At 44.6% G+C, this 8,406-nt stretch overlaps 1 pseudogene across 1 annotated transcript in view; it reads left to right on the forward strand.

Annotated features, from left to right (window-relative positions):
- The window catches only part of LOC309828289 (cytochrome c-like), a 73,278-nt pseudogene extending 69,953 nt beyond the window's left edge, over nucleotides 1-3,325 (forward strand). The window contains exon 2 of the transcript in view: nucleotides 3,021-3,325. The product of the transcript in view is annotated as a cytochrome c-like (transcript). The remainder of the gene's footprint in view (nucleotides 1-3,020) is intronic.
- Nucleotides 3,326-8,406: the final 5,081 nt, after the last annotated feature.

Genomic DNA, 8,406 nt, shown 5'->3' on the forward strand with positions numbered 1-8,406 from the left:
AAAAACCGAAAGCATTATCCGCAATCCCATTCATGGGCCTATATGTGGAGCAAAAAACATAATTCGAAAAGATACACGCACCCTGACGTTCACTGCAGCACTATTTATAAGGACCAAGACATGGAAGCAACCTAAATGTCCATCGACAGATTAAAGAAGATGTGGTGTAAATCCTTGTAAGTTGTAAATTATTGTAAACTATACTTCAACAATAAGAAATGAAAGAGAAAACATTTTCTGGTCAAGCAGCCGGACATTTTCATGATTTCAGTCTCAGCCAAGGTGGGTTTTTGGCAAATTTGACGGCTCCCATTAACACTTCCACTGTCCTTCTCTGCTTCTGTAGAGGCAGGGAAGGTAAGAACCCTGTGGCAACCCTCCACAACGAGGGAGCTGTGGACAAATGCCCCGGCCTCTGGGCCTCAGTCAGGGTCCTTGCAGAAATGAGCACCAGTTGCCCACAGACATGTCTTTCTTGGCTTTTTCTCCTTCCTGCTCTCACAGCTGCCCCCACTCCTCCCTCCTGCTTCCTGGAAATCTCACAAATTATCCTCCTGCACCCAAGATCCTGCTTTAGGTTCTGTTTTGGAGGAACTCAAACTAAGAGAGTTCATGAGGATTTTTTTTTTTTTTTTTTTTTTTTTTTTGCGGTACGCGGGCCTCTCACTGTTGTGGCCTCTCCCGTTGCGTAGCACAGGCTCTGGACGCACAGGCTCAGCGGCCATGGCTCACGGGCCCAGCCACTCCGCGGCACGTGGGATCTTCCCGGACTGGGGCACGAACCCGTGTCCCCTGCATCGGCAGGTGGACTCTCAACCACTGCGCCACCAGGGAAGCCCCATGAGGAAATATTAAACCAGTAATAAGAATTACACCACAGAGCTTCAGAAAGCTCCCACAGATGGTGTGAAATAGAACTCATTAGTTTCCAGGACATATTCCTCCACTGTAAGCTACTTATTAGACTTCTACAATGGGCCACACACGCGCGGGGTATGTAATTGTAGTAGGGAAGAACAAATCTGACTCCATATTACACCTATTTCTTTCACTTTAACCTTTGTATTCTAGTGCTTTTGCTACAAGTTAAGAATGTTGCTTGAAATATACAGGGTAGCCCATTCTCAAGGCTCTGACCTTTAAAGGTATGACACTTTTCCATTCCGATAGAGATAAAAAGTTGCAGAACAGAGAATTAAGATTTGTTGCAAGTAGGGCTTCCCTGGTGGCACAGTGGTTGAGAGTCCGCCTGCCGATGCAGGGGACACGAGTTCGTGCCCAGGTCTGGGAGGATCCCGCATGCCGCAGAGCGGCTGGGCGGGTGAGCCATGGCCGCTGGGCCTGTGCGTCCGGCGCCTGTGCTCCGCAACTGGAGAGGCCACAACAGTGAGAGGCCCGCGTACCGCAAAAAATATATATATATATATTTGTTGCAGGTATACTGAAACATTGTGACCTGACCTCTGGGCAGCTGCAAGAACAAAGGATTCCGATACCAAGAAGTTTGCAACAACCAACCACACGACCTTCCCTTTTAGTATAAAAGAAGCCTGAATTCTAACTTGGGTAAGACAGTTCTTTGGGAAACTATTCATTATCCTCTCCATCTGCTGGCTTTCTGAATAAAGTTGCTATTCCTTGCCCCAACAATTCATCTCTCAATTTTTTGGCCTGCTGTGTGGCAAGCAGTACGAGCCTGGACTTGGTAACATAATGGTGAACTAGTAAATACAGTCTATACTTACGGACATTAAACAAGCACTATGTAAATTGCATTATGGAAGTATAGGAAAATATAGGAAAGTTAGTGTCTAGGAGAAAAAATGTTTTTTCCTCTACTCTTGCGAGTTTTTCGCTGAGACACCTGTAATAAAGGATTAATAAGAGAAAAACAAGCAGAAGGTTATAAACATTTGGCTCATGTATATATGGGAGATACCCAGGGAAAAATAAATAAGTACTCAAAGAGGTGGCTTGAGAATTCAGGATTAAATACCATCTTTACAGGGAAAGGGAAGGGGGCATGTAGGCCTCTTAGGGGAGAGTAAATGATTTTCAAAAAAGATGAATGGCGCCGTAAAAGAACAGATGAGAGGTATGATTGTTTGTGACAAGGTTTTTGACTGGGTGTGGTGTGGACTTGTAGTTTTCTCTCCTGTGATGAATCAACCTTCCCTGGAGTTTCCTGGGGAGGAGATTTATGACAATTGAGCTCCTTCTGAAGGATGTGTTTCTAGGCAGATAAGGGCAGTTCAGAGACTACCATATTAAGTGAAATAAGCCAGGCAGAGAAAAACAATATCATATGATATCAGTTATATGTGGAATCTAAAAAAAAAAAAAAAAAAGATACAAATGAACTTATTTACAAATCAGAAATAGACCCACAGACATAGAAAATAAACGTATGGGGGCTTCCCTGGTAGCGCAGGGGTTAATAATCCGCCTGCCAATGCAGGGAACACGGGTTTGAGCCCTGGTCCGGGAAGATCCCACATGCCACGGAGCAACTAAGCCCGTGAGCCACAACTACTGAGCCTGAGCTCTAGAGCCCACGAGCCGCAACTACTGGAGCCCACGAGCCACAACTACTGAAGCCCGTGAGCCTAGAGCCCGTGCTCCACAACAAGAGAAGCCACCGCAATGAGGAGTAGCCCCCGCTCGCCGCAACTAGAGAAAGCCCGCGCACACAGCTACGAAGACCCAACGCAGTCAAAAATAAAATAAATAGATTAGAGAGGGGGACGTTCAGCTTGCGAGCGGGAACGTCTTAGTCGTACACGGAGAAAGAATGATTTAAAAATGGGTGATGGTGGGCTTCCCTGGTGGCGCAGTGGTTGAGAGTCCGCCTGCCGATGCAGGGGACACAGGTTCGTGCCCCGGTCCGGGAGGATCCCGCATGCCGCGGAGCGGCTAGGCCCGTGAGTCATGGCCGCTGAGCCTGCGCGTCCGGAGCCTGTGCTCCGCAACGGGAGAGGCCACGGCAGTGAGAGGCCCACATACCACACACAAAAAAAAAGGGTGATGTTGAGAAGGGAAAGAAGATTTTTGTTCATAAGTGTCAGACTGTGGAAAAGGGAGGCAAGCACAGACTGGGCCAAATCTCCATGGCCTGTTTGGGCGAAAGACAGGTCAGACTGTCAGATTCTCTTACACAGATGCCAACAAGAACAAAGGCATCACCTGGGGAGAAGAGACACTGATGGAGTATTTGGAGAATCCCAAGAAGTACATCCCTGGAACAAAAATGATCTTCGCTGGCATTAAGAAGAAGGGAGAAAGGGCAGACTTGATAGCTTATCTCGAAAAAGCTACTAATGAGTAATAGTTGGCCACTGCCTTATTTATTATGAAACAAATGTCTCATGACTTTTTATGTGTACCGTATTTAAATAGATCTCATACACTAGAATTCAGATCATGAATGGCTGATGTAATATTTCTGTCCTGATTTAAATAAGATTGTCTCGTGGCTAAATGAATATGGTCAGCTTTTTGAATTTTGATAGTAATTCTGGTTCAGCAAGTACTATCACTATTTTCCCCTTCTAAAGAGGTGATTAAACTTGAATAAGGAATGTTACACTTTTCAGGGATATGGTGAATGCCTTCTCAAACCCTATCGGAGATTGGTTTTATATTTAGATTTCTATAACTGGTTATATTAATATACTTAAATATTGAGAAGCTCCCTTCACTGTCTCATAGACCAGCAAGATTCACCTGCGTTTCAGGTTGTGTTCATTCACCTGTTAAGGCAAGGGCTGAAGATACACTGACAATGTCCACTTTACCTTTTTTGGTCTTAACTATGCCAATTTAATTAAAATTCTCCATCTAAAAAAATAATAATAATAAAATAAATTATTTAAGAAAATAAACTTATGGTTACCAAAGGGGAAAAGGGTGAGGGAGGGATAAATTACGAGTTTGGGATACATACTGCAATATATAAGACAGATAACCAGGGCTTCCCTGGTGGCGCAGTGATTAAGAATCCGCCTGCCAATGCAGGAGACAGGGGTTCGAGGCCTGGTCCAGGAGGATCCCATGTGCCGCAGAGCAAGTAAGCCTGTGAGTCTGAGAGCCACAACTGCTGAGCCCGTGTGCCTAGAGCCCATGCTCCACAAGAGAGGCCACAGCAAGGGGAAGCCTGCGCACCCAACGAAGAGTAGCCCCCACTCACCGCAACTAGAGAAAGCCTGTGTGCAGCAACGAAGACCCAATGCAACCAAAAATAAAAAAAATTAAAAAAAAAAAAACCAACAGATAACCAACAAGAATCTACGGTAAAGCACAAGGAACTATACTCAATATTTTGTAATAACCCATAAGGGAAAAGAATCTGAAAAATAAATATATATATATATATGTATATATATAAATAAATAAAACTGAATCACAGTGCTACACACCTGAAACTAATACAACATTGTAAATTAACTATACTTCAATAAAATATATATATACATTTTTAAAGTGTCTATATCTCAAAATAATCAATATACCAACAAAGCAGCATATTTTGTGTGGCACATCCAGAACTCCTAAAGTTGTAACTTTCACTAAATGCTGTCTTCTCAAAAAACTCGTGCTGAATCATTTCAGACTAGGTTCAACTGGGCCTTCAAGTAGGAGTTAGCCCAAGAGTAGGCAAGGGCTATTTCCTCCATGTACAAGGACTGAACAAGGAAGGTGGACATCTGAGCTAACCAACCATGTTAAAGGTTTAAGGACTTCAAAAATTATACAGTCACCAAACATTCCCCCCTTTCATTTCACATGGGTTAAATATCCCAAGAGCTGAACAAATGCTTGGACACTTTCAGGGTATTAATTCCCAAGAGGATCAACGTGCTGTTAAGATTGAAACATGGCCTGGAAAAGCACCCTTGCAGTCAGACCATGCACCTGGTGGATTCTCTTCTTGTTTGACTGGGGACAGCAGAGAGCGTGGCTCTTCTACCAGGTGGCCAAAGGCACTCTAACTTGTTTCAAAGACCCACAGCGTCAGGTTCACAAAGATGTCACTTTAAACTGGTTTGAAGGGCGCCTGCTTGCTGAATCCCTCAAGCAGCCTCAGAAGAATCTGATCCTTACAAACCTTTAGTGCACACACACTCCCTGAGAATGTGAATCAGCTGAATTCTTTCTGAACACGTGCACTTGCGCACAGTGCTTTCTATGCTAAGGAAAGGCAATAAATACGTCTTTGGTGCTTCTGTGTTTATGATCGATGGGCTTTTTTCTTAGAGCAGTCTTGTAAGAGTCTGCCTGATTATTCTCGCTGCATACTAATACTTGAAACATTTTAGGAAATCATGGTTCTCTGGTTCCTACTTCAGGATCATTGAACTGATTTAATGAGCTCTGTCTAATTATCGCATTTCACCTTTCACATGAGAGTGCAGCAATGTTTTGGCTGAAATAGGTGGTAATAGCTCAAACACTCAGAAAGGAAAAAAAATGAGGATGGGTAATGCAGGACTCCCAACAGTTCATTTTATGCCAGATAGAATTCTTAAAGATATACGTACATAGCTGTACTATGTACACGTTCATTCATTCATTCATTCATACATTCACTCTGTACTCGTTATGTGTGCTCCAGGCATCACAAAAGACACCAGATCAGCTTCCGCGGCTCTTTCTTAGGTCTGCGTCCATTTTGAGGGGCATAAAACACGATGGTTTATAACTCTTAAGCTAGACTGTGTAGATTTACATCCCAGCCTCACTATTTCTTAGCCATATGACCTCGAGCAAGCCAATTAACCAACCTGTTTCCCCATCTGTAAAATGGGGGTTATTATCGTAGCTACCATCACAGGACTATTGGGAACATTAAATGTCAGTACATACAAAGCATGTAAAAAAAAGTGCCTGGAGCATAACAGGCATTTTGTAATTGTTGCCTCTTGTGTTTCTAGTCATATTGTGTCTTGTCTGTGTCGCACATGGCAATTGCAATTGCCTATCTACTTATCTATTTTTTTACTAGTTATCTATTACGTATTGTTTGTTTGCCTCCTTCATCAAACCATAGGATCCATAAAGACAGAGACTAAACTCCCTGAGCCTGGCATTGTGCTTGGCTTATAGTAAAACACCCAAAGTTTGCTGAATCAGTGAACCAATCAATGAATGATTCTTTTTTGGGATGTGTAACCCCCTCACTCTTTTTTTTTTTTTTTTTTTTTTTTTGCAGTACGCGGGCCTCTCACTGCTGTGGCCTCTCCTGTTGCGGAGCACAGGCTCCAGATGTGCAGGCTCAGCGGCCATGGCTCACGGGCCCAGCCGCTCCGTGGCATGTGGGATCTTCCCGGACTGGGGCACGAACCCGCATCCCCTGCATCGGCAGATGGACTCTCAACCACTGCGCCACCAGGGAAGCCCATCCCCCTCTCACTCTTGACAAGTTTTTCACTTAAGAGATTTCTGTGGCACATGTCTATCAAATGCCATTTGCTGGAAAATCCACATGGTTTTCTATCCAGATGGTGCCCATGACAAAGCGAAGGCGTTCTGGCATGCAGGAAAGTTAGGGTGATGGACGCCAAGCCAAGTCACTGTATTATTCATCATCAAATGTTGTTGGCCAGGGAGCTGACTGCTGCCAGCTGAGCCCCACAGTGGTCCAGTGAAGAGGCTGGTTTCTAACAGTAGCTAGGAACATCATTAGGGAGGGAGGGTGCGGCGGGAGGAAGACGGGGGTTAAAAAGGGAGAAGTTTCTCAGACTTGTCTTGGCTTTGCAACCTTGGGCAAGTCACTTCACCTCTCTGGGCCTCTCAGCTTAGTGTTTTTATAAACGCAAGGCGCAAATTGTCATCAGTACTTCCCAAACCTGGCTGTGCACCAGAATCCACGGGGAAGCTTTTTTTTTTTTTGCGGTACGCGGGCCTCTCACTGCTGTGGCCTCTCCCGTTGAGGGGCACAGGCTCCGGACGCGCAGGCTCAGCGGCCATGGCTCACGGGCCCAGTCGCTCCACGGCATGTGGGATCCTCCCGGACCGGGGTACGAACCCGTGTCCCCTGCATTGGCAGGCGGGCTCTCAACCACTGCGCCACCAGGGAAGCCCCGGGAAGCTTTTTAAAATACTGATTCCTCTAGGCCAGCAGTCAGCAGAATTTTTCTATAAAGGGCCAGATAGGAAATAGTTTAGACTTTGTAGCTTGTATGATGTCTGTTGCAACTGCCATGCTCAAGTCTCCCACTGTGTCATCAAAGCAGCCCAGGATGAAATGTACACAAATGAATGTGGCTGGGTTTGGCCAGCTTCCCTGGGGACCATGGTTTGCTGACCCCTGCTCTAGGCCAGGTGTGGCCTCCCTGGATAAGGACCAATTTTCTGTTTATTTACAAAAGCTCCTCCAGATGATCTGGAGAGGCAGCTGCACTTGGGATCCACCAGATGAGACGCTATAAGGCTTCTTCCAGCCTTCACTGGAGCTTTGATTCTCTATTTTCACTGTGAGAAGTGGCCACTCTCAGTCAACACTATTTAGACAGTGATCTTAATATTCTTTCAAATGCATACCACTTGGGTATTAACTTTCTACATCTGAAGTTTTTACTCTCTCAAAATTCAATTCTCTATTCTACCAGGAGAAGTTTGAACAGTCCTTTTCACTATGTTTAGACCTAAAGCACTTCTGTGTGTGATATGCCTTGTCAGTTCTTTGTAAGTGACAACTGCACTGCTAACTTACAAATGAGAAGTTTAATATTATCCTGTCTAGGCCCTAAATGGCTACAATAAGGTGAGCCTCCACTTAAGAAAGGATAATACATAAAAATATGAAATTATGAAACAGTTACGGGTGTTTAGAGTGTTGGGGTAGAACTTCCTTTGTATGGAGAATTCCCTTTCTACTAAAGTCATGACTGTTGGGTGACAATACATCCTGGTTTCCTACAGACAGTCCTAGTTTTCACCTGTATTCCCTGAGCAATTAACATAGCGCCCCCTTTCATTCTCAAAAATGTCCAAATTGGATGATAAATTACATGGTTGCATGGGCGACCTTGAGGGAAAACAGTCAAAACGACTGTTCCATTCATTTTGCACTTTCTAAGAGACAGGCACTGCTCTGAGGGTTTTAATGATACTATCCCACTTAATCATTACAGTATTTTGCTGATGGCTGATGTCTCTAGGTTGGGTTTCCTCAAAAGCAGGCCATGAGGCAAGGATTTGGGGACAAGTAGTTTTGGGAGAAATGCTCTTAGGAAGCACAGGTAGGGGAATAAGGATGCAAGGCAGGGAAAGGAAGGAAGCCAGTACACAGTACATTTTTGAGTAAGTTATGGCCCTGAAGAAGCGGGGCTCAATTTCCTTGGGAACCCTCTAAGAGATAAGGTCAGCATGCCCTCAGGAGGGGCAGGGAACCAACAGTTTTATTCC

The sequence above is a fragment of the Grampus griseus genome (assembly GCF_964374135.1).
Source record: "Grampus griseus genome assembly, chromosome: 10".
Lineage (NCBI taxonomy): Eukaryota > Metazoa > Chordata > Mammalia > Artiodactyla > Delphinidae > Grampus > Grampus griseus.